The sequence below is a fragment of the Anas platyrhynchos genome, chromosome 7, assembly GCF_047663525.1.
Source record: "Anas platyrhynchos isolate ZD024472 breed Pekin duck chromosome 7, IASCAAS_PekinDuck_T2T, whole genome shotgun sequence".
Taxonomy (NCBI): Eukaryota; Metazoa; Chordata; class Aves; order Anseriformes; family Anatidae; genus Anas; species Anas platyrhynchos.
Genome location: NC_092593.1, coordinates 3,039,704 through 3,059,710, shown reverse-complemented (window position 1 = coordinate 3,059,710; position 20,007 = coordinate 3,039,704). Strand labels below are relative to the sequence as shown.

The 20,007-nt window shown below is 43.1% G+C and overlaps 1 protein-coding gene across 10 annotated transcripts in view; it reads left to right on the top strand.

Annotated features, from left to right (window-relative positions):
* The window catches only part of MBD5 (methyl-CpG binding domain protein 5), a 127,087-nt gene that overhangs the window by 20,047 nt on the left and 87,033 nt on the right, over positions 1 to 20,007 (top strand). Inside the window, exon 1 of one of the 10 annotated variants that reach the window (XM_013104567.5) lies at positions 9,172 to 9,198. The exons of 8 other annotated variants lie outside the window; for them this stretch is intronic. The gene's annotated coding sequence lies outside the window, so the exon portion shown is untranslated. Of the gene's footprint in view, positions 1 to 9,171; positions 9,199 to 11,748; positions 11,898 to 20,007 lie in introns of those variants that run through there. One more of the 10 variants, XM_005024972.6, reaches the window with a different exon arrangement.

The following is a 20,007-nucleotide window of genomic DNA, read 5'->3' as shown; positions in this document are numbered from 1 at the left end:
TCCGCATGTAAGGTCCGCAGTAATTTTAGGCTATGGCAATTATGTCCTAAGAAGTGTGTGTTTATTTTTTAAAGGCAAAAATAACTAGGTTTTGCTGGAGTCCATTCATATTCGCAGTGGCAAATGTCCAGGCACCGTTCTTTCTGCCTACGTCCCTTCCCATCCTCCAGTCTGCACATTTCTTTAATGAAAAGAAAATAAACCTCAACTACCATATCCAAATGCATTTCATTGCTACAAATCGCAAGATAAGCGAATAGGAAGGGAAGACTTCAGGTAAAAATCCTAACTCGTAACCTAACTCCGTCCTGCTTGGAGCACTCATTCCTTATTTGTATTTTCAGTTTAAAATACACATTTATTTTATATATCTGTATTATTTTTTTTGTGCTAAAGCTACTTCACAGAAGAGAAATCCGAGCAGAGAGAGTGCTTTATACCTGTCGAGCTTTTTTGTGTGAAATTCAGTAAACTGCGAGCGATGTTTTCAGCAGATAGGAATTTGGGAAATGTATAGGTCTTTCAGGAATGCGTGGCTCATGTTGTCATAATCTCTCAGTGTACCACGATCCAAACTTTGCGTTGGAAAATGCAAGTCAGATGTGTTGCCGTTAGTTTTTTTGTACGCTGGCTGTGTGGCTGAGCCCTCAATGATCTGTAATAATATGGCTGGTGCTGTGTGCATTATATAACAACGATGGTGGTGCTTGGTGGCTTTGGTTTGTTTGCCTTTTGATTTTGTTTGTTTTTCGGTGTTAGCTCTAGATCAGGTGCTAGGAAGATTTGGTTATTGTGCATTTCCCTGGGAAAAACACTGCTTTAAAGGGCTTGCTGGTATGCTCTGCAGGAAGCGAGGAGAGAGGAGTTGATACAAATGCAGTAAATAAATAAATAAATGTGGAAAAATGTATGCAAGTACAATACTGCAGGAAACATGAGACAGCAGAAAAGCAGCCTTCTTTGCAGAATCAGTTGATCAAGTACGCTTCTTCCCCGACGAGTAAAATTGGGATTAGTAATTGTGACAGTTGTCAACTTCTAAATAGGATCAGTTTTATAAGCTCAATTACAATTTATTTTCTTTGAGGATCATAATTTCAGATAAATATCACTAAAAGGCAATTCTGAGCTTGAAGAGACAAAGGCAATTAAATTCTACATTAATTTGTTTACCAGTGTCACATGGAATAAATTGACTGTAAGTTTTCATAAATTATCTAGATGTGCCAGTGGAGAAATCGCTTTGTGGAATACTGGAAGGGGGCAATCTGAATTCTTCTCTATAGTCCTGTGCTTAATTAAAGATTATGTAAATGATGGTTTGTATGACAAAATCCATACCAAACAGTGCTCATGTTAAAATTCCTATTGGCCAAATCAGCTTGGGCTGCTAGGGCTGTCTTTGCCTTACGAAAGGGGAAAAAATGGGGATGGGAAGCAGGGGCAAGTGAGCAGAAGCTCAAAAAATGGACTTGCTTATTATTCCCTGTTGGCAAACAGTGGAATTTCTCATGAGCTGAAGCCCCATCCATGGAGGAGGAAATATTAGCTTTAAAAGATCAATTTTTAACTCTCGTGTTGTAAAGATAACCTTTAAAATGTGAGCCAGTGCAATGTAATGCTTGCAAGGATACAGACTCATCGCTGTGCTTCAAACCTCACTGAATGGCAAAGCAGCAGCAGGAAAAAAATCATAGCAAGGCTTTTCTGGATTGTTTTTGGTGCCTTTTGTTTAATTCCGAGTTCTGTCAGTAACGTGGAAATGAAAGCAATCATCTCAATTTCGTACTGTTTGGAGAGCGGATGGGTAGGAATAGCAGCTCCCTTCCTCAGCAGCTAATGCGGGTATTTTTCTAGATTTTTATGATTTTTCCTGGTGCCTTTAAGACAGGTCTGCTGTTAGTTGCTGGTGTTAACCAGAATGCCTTGCTTGTAAGCATTTCTTACACTTAACTCATTGCATTCTTTGCTTTCTTTATGTTTGGCTGTAATGAGAAGAAACGTCCACGTTTTTGGCGCTTCTGATGGGCTTCCCTATATTACCTGAAAAAGCAGAGACGAGGATCTGTTTGTTCCTACTGTTACCTGATAGCCAGCCATGCTCACTTTGTTCTTTCTGTTTGTTTTAAACACATGCACGAGGTAACAGCAGTGATTAAAGTTGGCTTTATGGATTTTCTCCTAGTTCCATCCTGATAAGCCTAGGTTGTTATCCTTTGATGTAATTATTTTATTTTATGATGCCTTCGGAGCTCCTAATTTTTTTTATCTTCTATAGATTTTGTTTTAATGATTTCAGAGCTGAATCTATGGGTGCATCCTCGTAGTAATTTATGAATCAAACCAAAAATATTTCATATGACAAGTGCAAGCTGAGACGTTAAATAACTTGCTACAGTCAGCGTCAGAGCTGGGATTAGGAGTCTGCTCCTGGTGTAGCCCCTGAATACCTGGGTGTTGCTACTTCTGTACTGAACAATTCTCGGAGAACAGAGATTTTGGAAGGCAGTACGGTAAGAGTATCCTCCTGCTGTTCAGATCTCATGTCATCTTTGAAAAGCAGGATTTATCGCCCATATCTAGCCACTGTACAATCATCCGTAATCATTTAGTAATTGAACTCTTTTTCGGTGTGCATATGTAGCAGTGTAAACCTTTATAACAATAGCAGTTTAAATAATTGTCTCACTTTGAGATTAATGACAGGACTGAAGGAAGGACATCGTCTGCATGCAGCGAGAAATAAAGTACTTTAGAGACGGTGCAAATGTTCTGAGCGTTCCTAAAACTTCCCGTCGATGTTCTAATGCTGAGACGGATAAATTGGTGTTCTCGAAGGTCAGGGAGTATGACCGCTGTCTTCGCAGGGTATTATTAGCTACCACTGCTTAGACCAGAGCTGGAAGACAAAGCGGCAAGAATATGAGCATATGGCTTGGGCAGGCGTTCCCAACCTGATGAGCAGTAGCAGGCTTCCATCTCTGCTCCAGGCCTGTAAGAGATCCAGGCGGTTGTGGTCGTCGGTGGGGCTACTGGGAAGGGGAAACCGGCGGCAGAAAGGGACAGGAACTCGTAGGCTGATGGAGCGGGACTTCTGAAGCGGAGCTAGGAGGTAGCAGCCTTACACCCGGGTTGTCCTGTCAACTTGTATAGAATCATAGAATCATAGAATATCCTGAGTTGGAAGGGACCCTTAAGGATCATCAAGTCCAACTCTTGACACCGCACAGGTCTACCCAAGTTCAGACCATGTGACTAAGTGCACAGTCCAGAATTTAGCATCTGAAAACTGCCTAGAAGGACAAACGTGAATTGGTATGATGAAGGCAAAGGTGAATTTCTATTCTGCTCTTTAAGTACAACCATCAACCTGGACTCAATACCATTTTTAATGAAGACGTTACACAAGTATGTATGCTGTAATTGTGCACATCCTTCTATTCGTAAGAGAAGAATTACCAAATAAAATAAGAGAAGAAATACAAAAAAAAAATCTTTCTTTCTAATAGAAAGCTATTTTTTTTGCTCTTCTTTATTATTTTTGTTCCATGAACAGGGCAAGGAATAAGGTAATTCATGAGAGGGGCTTGGGTTTTTTGCTTTTTTGCTTTTTTTTTTAATAGGATCTAAGTCTAAAGAAAAGACTTGCAGAGTAGAATAAATTTTGCATGATTATCACTGTGCTGTCTCAGTATCAGGTATCAACATAGTTTGAAAAAAGTAAGACTGTTTAGCATCTCTGCAAAATATTATTGCATTAATAAATACTTCTTGATGCTTAGGAGAAGGACTTAGACTGCCCTTGTGGGTTTTTTTGAACATATTTTAAAGATGGATCTTAATTGAAAAAAGTAGACTTCCCTAGTAACAAGTTTAATTCAGTGAAAAGGAAGAAAATTTGCAATCAGCGGTATCAAAATACAGATTGGTGAGTCTGGTTGTCCGAAATGAAACCAAAACGCATGCTGTTTTCCATTGTCAATGGATAGGGAATTGGTAACTTTATGAACAGACTCAGTTTGCCAGAAGGGTGAGTGGTCATCAGATGAGGAATGTTGATCTCTACACGTCTGCCCGCCTTACTTGGCGAGGAGTACTAATTGTTACCTTACGGTAGATAATAAAACACATCTGTTCCCTAGAAGGACATAAAAGTATCTTTCTGCCCTTCCTTTGAGTCTTCGGGGTCATCCTTTACCTACATCTTTTTTTCTTTATATTTCTTGGGTTTCTTCTTCTGTTCAGGTAAATATTGGGCTTATTGATCCTAGCATGAGAATAATTTTTTTTAAAGTAGAACTCATCTGAATGTACATAGTCCCAGCCTCACTAGAGGGCAATGGATCCCTGTCACATTTCCATGACTTTCCTGGGAATACTGAGTCCTGCAGTTGTCCTCTGGGGAGGGACAGTTGTTCTTTCTCCTCGATTCTTCCTTCGAGCCCTTGCTGCCCGGTCTGCAGGGATGCGAGCGTGGCAGAAGCCTCTCTGCTTCTCCTTTTCGGGGTGCTGGTGGGCACCATGCAAGAGGAGCGGTGTTTTGTGAGTTAATAGCACTGATACTGGCTCAAATCCTGCTGAACGTTGTCCTCCACGGTGCTGCAACCCCCAGACTTGACCGGGTCTTCCAGAAGGCGCGGAAGAGCTCTTTTCTTCTCTTTCTTTTGGAGCTTTCAGCCCTTTTCTTCAGCACGCCGCTAACAGACACCAGGGCTCTGCAACCACATTCTCGTGTTTGTGTGGCTAATTGAAGAAAGGAGGTGTGTTTGGAGCAGTCTGGCTAAACAAAGTCAGTGTGGGAAAAGGTTGTCTGGTTTGTGAAGCCGTGTTGGGATGCCAGGGGAGCATATGGCCTGCGGTGAAAGGTCTGGGGCTCAAATGGCTGAGCTGTATTCTCGGTGCTGTCACTGACTTCCTATGTGCTGTTGTATTGATCACACCCTTCTGCGTCTGTGCTTCAAAAACAACGGATGGGAGCCTTGCATCACTCGTCACAGAGCGCTAAATTTATTCGCCTTGGGAGAGGGCTCAGGATTGCAGTCGCTGGAATACAGGGAGAAACTGAAAATAAGTATTCCTGACGAGGTTTGTGGTGGTATAATTTCAAGGATATTTAGTGAAATTTCAGCCATGTAAATTATGTCTGACTCATGCTCACAGTATTCAAAGTCAGCTTTTAAAATACACTTTCCAAAGTTTTCAGTGTTGCATATGCGCTGTTGAAGGAGAGAGGAGAACATACAAAGCAATGAAGAGATTAGTAGGCTCCGAGCGTTCCTGGTGGTTGTATAACTCCACTATAAATTTGCATTCCTTTATTTTGTTTGGATTTTAAGTGGCCTTTTCATGATATCTTTACTTTTCCCATTTATAATGAGGGAAAAATTGACTGCTATCAGAGACGAAATGTGCCAAGAAGGGTGGAAGCTCATCACTTCTGAACTTGCATAATGATTTTCTGTCATATGCCGAGTGTATTGCAGAGGTTCATCATTGCAGATACCAAAAATGTCATGGTAAAAATTCCCTGTTTGATTATGTAATTAGAGAAGACCCGGCATGTTTGTGGATTTTTAATTAGAGGAAGACAAGGTTGGGTTAGGTGCAGCATACCTCGCCTTGAGGAGAGACGTCCAGCTCCATCCTCCAGCTCACGATCTCGGGGTCGTGCTGCAAGCTCGGGGCTGTCACACGTGTGAGGTGCTGGGGGAGAAAGTGTACTGGTTGTGCTGGGAAGGACTGGGGGAAGGACGGAAACGCTTCTCTGCTGTCGGCAAGGGAGCAGGGCATGCCTGGCGTCTGCCGCAACCTCGCTTTGCTTCCCCCGCTCTGTGCCCCGGCGTTGTGTGCCGTTCAGCCCCGTGACAGGTGGCCTCTGAATCTGCTAATTGCAGCCTCGCACAGCATGTGCAAAGTACTTCCTGCCTTCTGTCCTGCCTATGTGGGAGCCCTTTTGGTGCTATCCTGTCAGAAGCCACAGCAACAGATGTGTTCAGAAAAGGCAAGAGCTTGCATTTCGTTCGGTTCAGTTCCACGTTTTCACAGGACCATATGGTTTGTATAGATGTTTTGTATACATCTTATCTAGCAGATGATTAGAAGTTAGGGATTAAGTGCTGAGCCGAGCTTCTACTAAAACCCGGGTAAAGTGACATTATCGAAAACATGATCGACCCCTAAAAGTGACAGAGCTGCTTGTTTGAGAATATAGTGGTAAACGTCTGTGTAAATAGTTTAATAATTTATTTAAGAAGACTCAGCTCTTGCACACCCCTTTGAATATCTGACATCCGCATACTAAGCGTTAGCTTTTCTTTGCCGGAATTGCTGTCGTGAAGTAGAAAGAACGCTTTGTTTGGTAGTGGGGTACGGATCTGGAGGGGGGTTTGGGTGCCTGGTCCCCAATAGCTGGTGCCCCCAAATGTCCTCCACCTCTGCCCAGCCTCTGCCTCCCCATCAGCCTTCGTGCCTCTGTGGCATGAGAGCTGGCACCTGGGGCACCCACATCCCACCCCAGCCCTTGGGGTGTGCCTACAGATGAAGAGGATTTGTTATGGCAGCTGCCGTACGGAACCTGGGTTTTCCCAGCTCCCAAACTTGCCTCTTGAATGCAGCCTTCAATTCAGGACTTTGTCTCAAATGTCTTCGTTATCTCACTGTGTTGTAGCGTTGGGGAATACTGGTGGGTTTAAAAAAAATGGAACTAGGAATATACTGAAGTCTTACAAGTTTATATTCATTCTAGTTGAATACCAAAAAGGAGCCTCCTTTCAGTTTTAAGAAAGCAAACTACCATGGGTACAAATTATATACGTAACGGGATTTCACAAGACAGTGTACAGCCTAAGCTTGTAGTTATTTTTGTGGCTTCATTTATCACTAATGATAAAGCACCATTAAAAATTCTGTTTTGAAAACATTCAGCATCTTATGCAGTTTTAATTGGACAGATATAAAAGTGATATGGGAATCTACTTTAGGAGACTGAAATAGGATCTTATTTAGATTGTGCAGCCTCAGAATTGAACAGCTCTCAGAATTGAGAAAGTATATTTGGTTCTGTAAATAAATGATATGCGTGTAAGTCGACTCTCCCTAAAAACAGCCAGTGTCCTCGTTCAGGCAGCAGTTAATGGCACGAGTACTGTGGAATACCAGTTAAAGGCAAATTTCTGTGTTTGCAGTGGATCTGCTCAGCTCGGAAGCCATCATCTGTAGGGGACAAGACAGAAAACATTATTTCAGTTTCTTCTGTTAGCTGAATATCCAGCCAGTCAACGAATGATTAAGGCTGGGAAAGACCTCTGAGATCAATAGGGTAGGCCACAATAAAAACTAGTCATATATAATGAAAACAGAGCGTGATGTTCCTCAGATGAACGACCTTCCTCACAGTGTGGCCATCATGGCTGCCGGGCGCCATGCCACAGGCACCTCAGGCAGAGGCCATGGCAGGAACTGGGGTGAAGGCACTGAGTTTTCCTCCCAACTTGTCTTCAGTGTGCTTGGACAAACTGAAACAGGGCCTTTTCCAGAGCTCATCGATGATTTAATCAAAGCTGTTAAAATATACCTTTGTATAAAGCCCATCCATCCCAACTCAGGGCAGAGAGCCCAGTCAGCGCTCAGCAGGCCAAGAGAGATTTTTGCCTACAGATACCACCTCGGTTCTCCTGCTTAACTCTCTGGTAAAAGTAATTAAAATAGTCATTGATAAAAGAAAAATCTAATTACGATCACAGGGCTGCATCCAGCCACATACAGGGCAGAAGTGCTTCTGCCCCTCCATGGCCTCGTACCACATCCCATTACCCTGAGGAGAGGGAGTCTTGGGAGGGCTTGGTTTTGCCCCGTGATGTGGTGGTATCCTATGTGTACGTCACCAAAGCACCATTTTTTTCTGGATAAATTCAGATTTAGGCCTCGAGAATTGTATGTGAAGGCCGTTCTGCTTCACAGGATCGAATGATTTTAATTGTGGCTGAATGTCAGAATAAATGGCGTATGATGCATCTGTAAACGTTACTTCCATTTTTATAAATATGAATCAGTTTCTTTCATGTTTCTAATAACTATGCACTTAATTTCTCACATGTGATAACATTTCAAAAGTGGCAATGTTAAAGAATATGAGAGGAGATTATTAAAATATCTTTGAGGTACCTAAATACAGTCAGAGGAGTACATTCACATACAGGCACGCACACCAAAAAATCCCTTTGACTTTCAGGGATTTTTTTTGTTGGGTGGTTGGTTTGTTTTGTTTTCATTCCAGAGCAAACAGTGGAAAGTTGTGTGTTATTCAAATTTGACCTGTGAAGGCTTTGATCAAAACAAATTTAAGTGTTTTAAACTTTCCAATACCATCATCAGGTTCTCAGATCATTCATTTCAGAACTTGGAGAGAAAAAAAAAATGCTGAAAAGTTGTAATTGAAATTCACATATTTGACAACATTTGAAAGTTAAATACAGTATTGTTTTCTCAGAAATGAAGTTGTGTTGATGCAGAAGAGGGTATATCTGGGGTATTTTCCTGAAAACTTGCACATTTCTTAAGTAGCTTTTGAAGGCAATGTCGTTTCCTGCAGGATGGAAATACGTTTTGCAAATCACAAATTGATTACCAAATTTCAAATACCTACTCAGAAGAAAGCTACTCATTAATTCATTGGATTTTTCATTGATTCAAGACGAGATTTCTTGTACAGCCACAACATTTTTAGATGAGTTTTGTTTTGTAATTTCCAATCATAAGCTTAGAAATAAGGTATTTCTCTTTATTTTGATACTTCTGGTGCTAGGATAGGAATATGAGTTTGCCTACTTTGACATTTGCGAAGTGGGAGAAATTGCATCTAAAGTACAAGGAGCCTTTTTGTGAGTTGCTGCCCCATCCAGAGTGGTGCATTTGCTAGCCAGGGGCCGTGCTGGTGGGTGACACCCCCGGAGCCCCCCAAAACACCCCGTTTGCCCTCACCTGCTTTCACTGCATGCAGAAGTGCTTCAGATGTGCTGCTCTGAAGCTCCCAGCCTTCCGAGCCCCGTTGAAGCTATAATTTATTGAAATACGATGAAAGTAATATTCTGCTCCCCTTGACAGTTTGCAGGGACTGATCTCTCTGTGTGATCTCAGCGTAGCAGAAAGCGTGGCTCAAGGTGGAAGTACAGTTACCCGTATTTGCTCAGTGCTTTTAAGGTAAGGGAGCCCAGAGTTGGGCCAGATGGTGCTGCTGTTGCTGGTCCGTGTCAGAAAGGTCAGCTCTGCCATCCCACATGTCCGTAGGGTGGGCAGCGAGTGGCACGGGGGTCTGCTGCCTTTTCCTCATTTCTCCTGAAGGCATTTTCTTAGGCCAGTGCGTCAAGGATTTAACTTGCTTTGAAAAATGATGGTAGTGGAAACACGGCAGAAGTTGCGCTTGGTTGTCTCTTACCTTCCTGATGAGGAGGAGCTCGTATTGTGTAGTTCTTTGTGATTTCCCATGCAGGCTTGCCCCTGGGTCTCAGGTTTGAGAATTTTCTTCAAGGATCTTCTAAAGAGCAGTTCGATTTTTGGGCTTTCAGCAGCTTCTTGGCTGTTGATGAGTGACTGCTCTGTAACTTTGGCTTGGGGAATGTTTGCCTGTTTCCTGCAGTCTTCTTTCTTGCCACGCATGTTTTTGCAGCATTTTATGAAACTTCTTTGTTTACATCAGAACTATAACTTCTCGTTGAAATTCCCATTGTGAAGATAACCTGGTGTGTATATAGCATCTGCCTGTGGTCTCTGAAGCTTTTATAAATACAAAACAAAGTTACTATGTCTAGTCTTGTAAGTCAGTTGTGCTTCTGCGCTCGCAATTCAGTATCACTACTAGATAATCTCTACTATTGCTTATTTGTAACTTTTCCTCATTTACCCAACATGCTACCCTCACTTTATGCTCAAATCCTTGACACTGAACATATTCAGTTTCCAATTTTTTCTACACCTCAGTTGGTTTTTCACCTATTGTTTGATATACCTAACATTAATGAATGTATTTTCTTTTATTTCCATTATTGAGTGTTTGCTTGCTTACAAGTTCAAGCACGCATTTACCACGTGCATATTTACATATTTTTATCAATTCTGTGATGTCAAAAATACTCATGTAATGCAACCATTACTCCATAATTATTCTAAAAGTTATAATAAATCCTTTCTTTGCACTTTTTTTTTTGTTTTATGGGCTCTAGCTTATGTTTGCACCAGCATGAAATGCAAATATTAAATACTCAGTTTGAAATATTATTAAAATGGAGGTTCCTTTCCCAAATACAGCAGTAGTTTGTGACTTTTTAACCTCATTGTCAATGAACCCGAAGTGAGGGATCCTGGAAGTATCATTCAACTTCTAAAATGGTGTCTGTGATATCTACTCTTTGTGTCCACGTTTTCTCTGTTGGTTTGGGTGTTTCTTGATTGGTTCGTTCGTTTTGATCCCATAAAGAGTCACAGAGTTCAATCCAAAGTTATAAAATTTAGTGCTCTAACTACTTTGAGTTTGAAGTTTGTGTCTGCATTTCAAGATGAACAAAACTTGTTTTAAGTGGTGCAATAATAGCTATATTGTGCTTTAAACAACAAAGACGTTGACATGTGAATCTTCTACTTGTGTTGAATATTTTTATGTTAAATGCGTAATGTTTAACTGTCCTGTCTTACAGTTGTGTTACTCTAAGTCATGCAACTTCTCTAGGGTTTAGCCAACCTGACGGGAGGGCTGATGGGCTGTGGCTGGAAGTCCTGAGGCGGAGCAGCACCATCAGAGTGCTCAGGGCCTCAAAATTGGACCTGTTTATCAGGGAGTAGAGGGTAATCCATGACCTAAATTTCTGGCTATTTAAAAAATAAATAATAATTAAAAAATAGCCCACTGGTCCTCGAATATCACCACTTTTTCATTTTAGTGGAATTTGCTGTTCTCTTTGTGTAGCTGGGGTCAAGCCTTGCTTCCCCTCAGCCCTCAAGCCACCTTAGCTTTGCAAAACTTCTGCCAGCAAGTGCACAGACCTTTAACCAAGCAATATCGAAATTACCAATGAAAGAGTTTTATTCTTCTGAGCGGTAGTTGCCAAACACTGCCTAGGAGATTAAAATAAGCAGGCGAAGCCAAATTTGGCCAAGGTTTTGCAGGCAGTCGCACTGCCGTGAACTACTTGTCCCCTCCATTCGAGCTTTCTCCCTGGCAGCAGACTGAGAGCGTCCTGCAGTTCTGCTGCTGCTGTCTGCTTTGCCGTGTTTCTTTCTTCTTTCGCAATTACTTCTGCAAAAAATTATACTTTTCTTGTGAGAACCCAGTATCTGTTTGATGCAAGTTCACTTAGCATTTATTTTCCTCCCCCAAATTGTTGTGTGTGCTCCATTGACATGCAAGAGTGGTGACTGAGCATACTCGTGCGCTTCCACCTGTAGTACAACTGATTAAGTACGGGGAAGATGAAAGCGGATAAAATCACACTGAAGATGGGAACCGAAAGTGCATTAGGCCAAGGGACTCGTAATGTGAGGGACTATTACCAGGTTAATAGGAGGTAGTCGTCATATTTTTAGCTTATGAGGTTGTTATTGATGTGGAATGAGAAAATAAATGATGATGAAGAGAAATGAGAGGGAGTGCACAGGTGAAAATGAATTTGGTTTAATTTGGGGGGTGGGTGGATGAAGAAATATCAGGAGCAGCTGCGCTAAGAGCTGAGAGATCAGTCTGGGTCTGCGCTGGCAGGAAAGCAAAGCTTGAAGAAGAGGGAAGAGGCAGAGGAGAGAAGTCAGAAGATCAGTGAGACTTCTGGATTGAACATAGACCGCAGTCTCTGAGTCATAGACCCCAGATCCTCGTGGCTGGGAGGAGGCTTGGCAAAAGTGGATGCATGAAGGTATGTTCCATTGATTGTCACAACCTCGGGTATACCGTGCTGGCAGAGGTAAAGGCTTCTGGAAATTGAGGTTGTACTCAGAGCATGTGTTTTTGATGGTTACCGGTGGCTCTGTAGTCTGTAACTAGCCTCCTCTTTGAAGGTATTGCTGTTTCTGTCCCCCACAGCATCCTATGGCAGTGTTCTGGATTGAATCACCCAGCATATTATTTTTAAGGGTATGGGGACGTGGTTGACTTGGTGTCCCTGAAGTCAGGCAGGAGGTTTTCAGTGCACAGACCAACATGCCAGAAATCCTGTAGGAGGCAGAGCCTAGGAGTGGCCATGAGCACAGAGCCTTTGGGATTCTCTCACCTCCCCCTGCACACAGTGCCTTACGTGAGCTCCTCTGGGACGGTGAGCTGGTATTCGTGAGATGTTTGGGACATGCCTGATGGGAAGAGACGGGGAAGAAGCTGGGAGGAGGCATTCTGGGAACCTCAAGGGGGTTCAGCGTGTGCTGGTGATGTAGAAGAAGGCAGGTGAGAGCACCCAGGGAGCAAAATGATAGATTTGCGTCTTGGAGCTATTTTAGACTATGTTGTTCTCCATGGGGAATTCCCATTCAGCTAAGAAAGGTGCCATTCTTGTAAAAATATTTCAGTGAAACACTCAGATAACATTTTTTATTAGAAACTCTAGTTCAGCTGTAGAATGTAGAAAGTACTACAAGGTCTATCCGGCCCATTCAGCTCTTCAAAGCCATGTGGCTGGAAGGGGACCTGGCAAGGTACCACGAAGTTAACAGCAGAGTTCCTCAAGGACGGTCGTAACGCTGATTTTAAGTATTTGTGTTAATGACAGCGATAAAAAGGCAGGCCTGACGCACGCAGTCGGGAGGCATCACCAGAGAGGACGAACAAGTATGTGCGAGGACCGACTGCCTCTGCCCCTACTGGATCCTTTTGCGTTAGTGCTCATGTTCCTATTCGACAGAAAAAAAGTAAAAGCTCTTATTTTGCCTTCTTTTCTCCAACCACCTCACCCTGGCCAAAAAAAAAAAGGTAGGTTTTGGCCAGGTGACTTGCTCAGCCTGGCTCCCTGGGGCTCATTGCACGGCCGCTGAACGGCAGCGCTGCCTGGGTTGGTGGAGGACACTGCCTAAACTTCAACCCACGGCGAGCCGGGTCTGGAAGGTGTTAAGACATGACTGCAGCAGGCCAGAAGCCCTGAAAGAGAAGGAGAGGCGTGACGAGTGCCCAAGCACAGTGGGTGTCCAGCCGGATTGTGAGGACGAGAGGCCAGCGAAGCTCGGTGCCTTGCAGGAGCCCCACAGCTGCGGAGGAAGTCAGGGCCGTGGTGGGGACTCGGTAACCTCAACTGCCTGAAGGGACACCATTTCTGAAAATATTGCCTTATTTGGGAAAAAAAAAAAATAAATTGGTTGGCAGTATCTGTTGCTCGTAGAGTACACAGAATTCAGAGTGTCTTGGGCCTTGACAAGCAAGAAATGAAAAGTTACGAAGTAAGAAAATCCCCGTTTAAATCTTCCCCTGCTGAGCTGGTGGCAGCAGCTGAGAATTGTTTGCATGCTAAAGGTGTAGCCGGGCCGAGCGGTGGAAGGAGCAGCTGAAACATCTAAATGGAGCCATTGGTTGCATTTAAGGAGGTTTATTCAACTTCCCCTGTTCCCCTCGTGTTCAGGCTTCATTTCAGCAGTAAGTGGGGCCCAGTTTCTATCTGCAGGATGAGCAGGAGATACTCAGGGGTTTGCTGCATTCCTACCTGGTTGGAGAAGACAGAGGCAGGCTTGTCTTGGTGCTGCACAGGGAGAGGCAACACACGGGCTGGAAAAGGGAGGCTCCGGTGAGATGTAAGGGAAATAAAGCCACCGGGAGGGTGGCCGCTCACTGGAGAGGTCATAAAATCTGTCTGCAGAGGTACGTGAAGCTCGGCTGGGCGGCACCCTGCATATCCTGACCCACCTGGACCTCCTTTGAGAAGGAGGTTGGGCTTGGAGACCTCCAGAAGCTGTGTCTGTGCGGCCATTCACTTGGAGGGATTCTGGGCAGATGATTTAGGATTACAGCTTCTGGGCTAAAATGGTGCTGTGCCCTGTTTGTCAGAGGCACCTGAGCGCGCCGTTGTCCGGTCTCTGAAGGAGAAAAAAAGGAAGAAGAAAAGAGAACGGGCAAGGCAAGACTTACCAGCCTCCATATATCTGCAATTGTAAACAACTGAAGCTAAAAAGGAAATATTCGGGGTAGTGTAGGGCTTACAGCTGGAAATAAAGCAGTGAAATGAAGAGAGAGAAGATTAAGGCTAAATGTCATGAAAGAGCAGTCTGCAACAGGAGCGGTTTTTCAGATGAGTCTTCCAAAGAAAGCAAAGAGAAAACGGGTTTAGGACAAAGGTTCTTTATCCATTTCTCCTTTTTTTCCTGCTTCTTTTCCTTCAGCTTAACCACTCCATGTAAAATAAGCTCGGATGGGTACATAAAAGAACGTATTAAATTTTTGAGGCATGAATGTGAATCTCTGCATCCCGGGGAGCTGCTGTGCCGGTGCCTGGATCCTGCACGGCCCTACAAAGCCAAGGGCACAATCTTTGCCATCAGGAGCTCGCGGTGCCAACGGGTCGATGTTAACAGGTCTCTGCTCACTACCTCCAGTGCTGCTTTGTCGGAATAAAAAGCTCCAGATAGTGTTTAGGTTTCAAATAGGGCGAAAAGAGGGGGTTAAAAGCCGGGCTGCAGTGGGTAGAGAAGAAGGGAGGAAGGAATGAAGCTCTTCTCGGAGTTTTGCTTTCTTTTTTGACGCTGCCACTTTCTGTGCCGTCAGCAGGCTGCAGATGGTGATTCCAGCAGTAATTTGGGCTGTTTTGGTTGAGATTAGAATCAGGCTGAACAAGCAAGCGGTGTTTGTGTATTTGTGGTCTGCTAACCGCTACCAGGAGGTAAAGAAATAACAAACCCAAATCCTGAGCTTCAGCTACATAATAGATTAAAGAAGTGATGATTTTTAACAGGATCATATTTTGACACAGATACTCCTCACTTAGCTTTCTGCAGCTTTTCATGTCAGAAACGTCTTTCCTTTTAGCAAAGCAAAACCAGTTGTAGCTTCATCTCCAGTTGTGGTTTTGTTTTTGCTGGGGTGAGAGGATGCGGGCTCCGGGTCCTGCAGAAAGTCCTCAGGTTGGTTCTGTCGAGCTGAAGACGAGAGTTGTTTCTAAATTGGTTTGAAATCATTAGAGCTATCAGTATCACCTTATTTTCATTATCAGTAAGATAACGGTAAATGTAGGTTATTTTCTCTGGGCTTCCTTCAGTTCTCAGAAGCAGAGCAGTGTTGGGCTGAACTCAGCAACGCGAGGGCTGTGCACTACCAGCCGGGTAAAGCAGTGTAGCCTGGCTGAAACCAGAGCCCAGCCTCCCTCCAAACCTCCCACGTATTTGCTCTCTGTGCCTGGAGAGGAGCTGTTACGTGATATTTTGTCCCGTGTAACAAAAATAGCTAAATCTTGTGAAGATTTCAAACACTTCTCCTTGGGCTCCGATGCCTCTCTGCTGCCCCAAGAGGGCCTTGCTGGAACGCAGACACTTCATCTCCCTTTCTTGGAGAGCAACCTGCCTTATCAATGACTTCCATAAAACAGCATTTACTATGAATACTCCTCCTGGTAGGCTGCGAAGAGACAAACTGCATACCTGATCCGTCTGGATGCGAAGGAAGTTTTAAGCACCATAATCCTTGTAATTCCTCCTGACGACCGTGAGACAGGGAAGCGACGATCGTGGCTCTCCTGGGGGGGTGTCTTAAAAATTAACAAGGTCATTTTCTTTACCCCCCAAAAAAAAAAAATCCAAATCCCATTTCGACCAAGTAGGAAGGGAATATTGCTTTTATCTGCTTCTGACTTAATTGTCCGTGCGCCTGTTGTGGAGATGGCGCCGTGCGATAGTGGTGCCACTGACACACAGGGGTGCTTCTCAAAGCCTTCGGAGGAATAAGGCAGTCTCTGTGAAAGCTTTTCTTGAGCAATGATAAGATGGAAAGAGTAATGACGGAGACCAAACTGATAAAGGCGGAAATATCAAAAGGAACAGCGGGCTAAAGCCAGAATTTTTAAAGCTTCATTAGAGGCATCTTCAGAGCTGGAAGGTCCGTTCAGAAGTTGCCTACATCGCCAGGGCCTTTAATAGAGGATGCTCTTTTCTCTACAGAAGAGCAGAGACGAGTTCTCAACTGGATGCATCTTAACCAGAGGTGTTGGCCAGCCCGAGTCAGGCTGGGTGCCGAGCCGGAGCCACTCAGTGCGCCGTGCCTGGTGCCCAAGTCCACTTCGTTAATAGTGCAAATCTGCAGCCCAACTAAGCTGATTAAATGGCACGCTGGGTTTGACACGCAGAAACGCTGTTGGTAAGCTGGCAGCCGAATTTATTGGAGGGGAAATGTGGTTTGAGAAAAAAACACAATGTCCATCCAGAATGATGACTTTCATTATTTAAAAACAAAAAAAACTACTAAAGCTCTTTTTCAACGTGTCTAGAAAATCTGTCTTTCAAGAAGGTAGGATTTCATCTTTTATTTAAGCAAGGGAAGAATACCAGCACGACTTCAAATAAATTCAATATTTAAAAAATAAATAAATGAGATGATTGCATTTGAGAAGTATTCTGAAGTTTCTAAGAGTGATCTGCAGGTTCCACGGGACCGATCTGTCCATACTGCGTGCATAGCTGAAAAGGAAGATAAATTCCTTTCTGTTAGTAATGCAATCATCTTACAAGGTATTTTTTATTAAATTAGCCCCATGTAACTGAATTGCGACTGATGCCTTTTGTGGATGCTCCTGAATCATCAGCTAAATAGCAGCAGATCTAGGGTTGGCAAAAGGAAGAAACGAAGTTTTGGAAAATGATGCTCATGGTTCCTGATAGTGATCAATCAGAACAGGATACTCGTATGCGCTTTTAAAAGCCCTGTAATTAGGGGAGGGCCCCAAATCTTTCGTCTGTTAGCAGAGGAAAAAGGAATAGTAAATCTGGTCTGTACTTTGAGCTTAAACCTTGTATGGATCTTTGCACGTTTATGTCGATATAGCATATATCTATTAACATATCCTTATATAAACATATCCAAATGATTAACATACACATACGTTACAAAACTTAGTTTATACGGGATTAAAAAAATCACTTTCCCAACTGTTTTCTAGCATTTCTAGCAGCAAACACAAAGCATATACCAATTTACCTGACCAGCTAGAGAATTGTTTTCTCCTGTCGTTTCCTGTTTAATTCCTGCTTTTGAGAGCTATTCCTTGTCTTCAGAAAAAACCTTTCCTGTGTTCTAGGGGTCTTTTTCAAAGCAGCGCTCAGACAATGAAAGGTTTTGGTATTTAGGGCATGTCCCCAGCTTTCATCTGCTTTTCCTTACCTTTCATGTTTGTTTTTTTTCCCATTGTCAGAACCTGCGGTGCCTCCTCCTCGGTATCCCTGGCAGCAGCTGGTAGCGTGTTTGCCTCAGGAGGTGGGCGGCCCTTCTGTCCATCCTCTTCTCCAGACGTCAGGGGAAAGGGAAAGCAGACAGTAGTAGGTATATATGAGGCTGACAGAGTGGGCTCAGGCTTATGTATTTGCATACACACACTAAAAACATTTTAATCTTTACAAAAAGCCTTACTGGATTTGAGTTTGAGCGTGCCCTCCTAATATAAAGAAATGCGTCTGGTAAAACTTGTAGGGTTTTGGAGCGCTTGTAACTTGTTTCTGGGAGTTTGTCAGAAGAGAAATCTGTTGGAAAACCAGAGATGATAAAACGTAGGCAGAAATAGTCCCTGATCTGGGAAACTGTACAAAACTATACACGCTTATTAGCAGCTGCCTACTGAAGGTAACATGCAGAAATAAATCCTGATAGCTGCAGTTCTCAGATTTTATTGTAGCGTGTTTCATAGCCCTTCCTTCCTTCTGGTTCCTTTCTTTGAAATTAAGTAAGATATTCACAAGTTCATGGAAACACCCGTGTAGTTTTACCTCCTGGTGTCAAGCCAGCTCGTTCGCTTGTGTTAAATTTTGAAGCGGATGCTGTGCGCGAGCTCCCGAGACAGGAGTTTTTCAATGTCACCAAGACTTTTTGCAACGTATATAAACTGAGTGTTTTTACACATCCATAGGAACATATGTTTTGAAGTCAGTTGCAGTGACTGGGGGAACACAGAGCTGTGCAAATGCAGGGGAAGTCCTCAGCCTCGGCAGCACCCCTGCCCAGGCAGAGCAGCTCACAATTTGCACAGCTCCGAGTGTGCTGCATGTGGAAACCCAGTGATTCTTGGCTTAATAATTGTCTCCTCTTTCAGTTTTGCTTCTGTTTTGTTATGTGAATGGAAAAAACGCATTTGATGAAATGAAGTAAGGGGGAGGATTTCCGTTTTTAAATCTTTGGCCTGGAATGCTTCTTGAGGATTGGCAGTGCCCTGCTCCGAATCCCCTGCCACACATCAGGAGCTCTGTATATGCACACAGCAGCTTTTGCCATCCTATTTCTTGCAGTGCCATGACCCCATGCACCTCTTCCTTTCATGTTTGTGGTTGTTTTCTTTATTATTTTTTTTTTTTGGTTGGTTTTGTTTGTCTTTTATGTCAGGTAGGAAAGTCATCTGGCACAACAGGGTATTAAGCTCTCTTGAGAATCTGGCTAGAGGTGAGTGGGCTGTTGGTATCCAGAATGGTGCATGTTACTGGTGCTATCAGACACATTATTGGTGCTCTAGTGATAGCCCTGCAGCCCTCCTCTTTTGGTGCCCAGTTTTCTACAAAACAGGAGCACTCTGCCTTTTGCCTCCTGAAACGTGGTATAAAGCTTTGCAGTTTGCACTGAGTAATTAAGCTTCAGCTAAATGAATGGAAAGATGCTGTTGAATGGAAACCCTTGCAATATCAGCCAATTAATACAATTTTTCTGTTGCATTTGATTGCCTTTTCTGTTCTTAAAAGAAGACAGAAAATAAAACGAGAGGCGTATCTGAAGAGAGATGGATTTGCTTTTCTTCTGCTGCGTAATCACCGCAGATTCATACATTCTTAAATTTCTAGCATTTTGTGCCTCTCCTAAACGTTTCTAATTTAATTTTGGAGATGAATCTTTCTTCAAACAATTGAGGCTCAACACTGCCATTTTTTTCTGCTTTCAAAGATAGTCTCTGAAAAGATGTCAGGGTTTTGTGTGCTGTGGAGCGTCCTATCAATTTTGGTTCAGTGGCATGATTTCTGGTATACGGTGTCTGAAAGCACAAGAACGCTAATTATTTTATAATCATTAATGTCAGTACATAGTTTTCTTAACATCACCCAAAAATAGAACTTCAGTCCACGTATAACACCTTGGGAAGTTGTAAATATAAGTACCGATAGGAAATAGCCTTTCAAAAACCAAAGGTTTGTGTCTACGCTTCTGTAATAGACTTCCTTCAGTCTTTAGGTCTATGTTTAGAAAAATTATTACTATAACATCAGTTCTCTACAGATCTGTTAGAGGCAGAGGCTGCCCTGGAGCTATAAAAGGCTGTTAGAGGGCTATCAACTGCCACGAATCGGAGGCGAGTATTTGTGGAGCCACCTAAACAGAAGAGGAAGAACATCGCCTTACAGAGCCCAGTAATGCTTGCACAGTTACAAGAAATAATGTTCTGTTTTCTATCTTAAACCCAAAAATAAAATCTAGGTAGTATTTCTGTTTCTTTCATTCAGTTTTCGTGATTTATGTGGTTTCGCATTTTCAGAAGACTTTGAACCATCTTCACGGTGTTATAACGACAAGATTACAGTTGGCAGAAATTTTGTGTTTTGTTTCCATCTATATCACCAACGTACCAGGAACTCGGGGAGGTCACTAAATCACTCTGCTGCAGTTTTGGGTTAATAAAGTAAGATTTCTGCCGCTTAACATGACTTGGGAAGTAAATTAGATTTAAGAGCTTGTTTTAAGGTATACTAGATGCTTGGATGAACGGCCATATGGATGCAAAGTGTTTCCTCTTGTACGTGGAAATTTTTAAATGGTCAAACCCAGGTTTTTGTGAGGTTGTAGATGCGGCCTCAACAGATTTGAGCAGTGAAAGGTGAGGT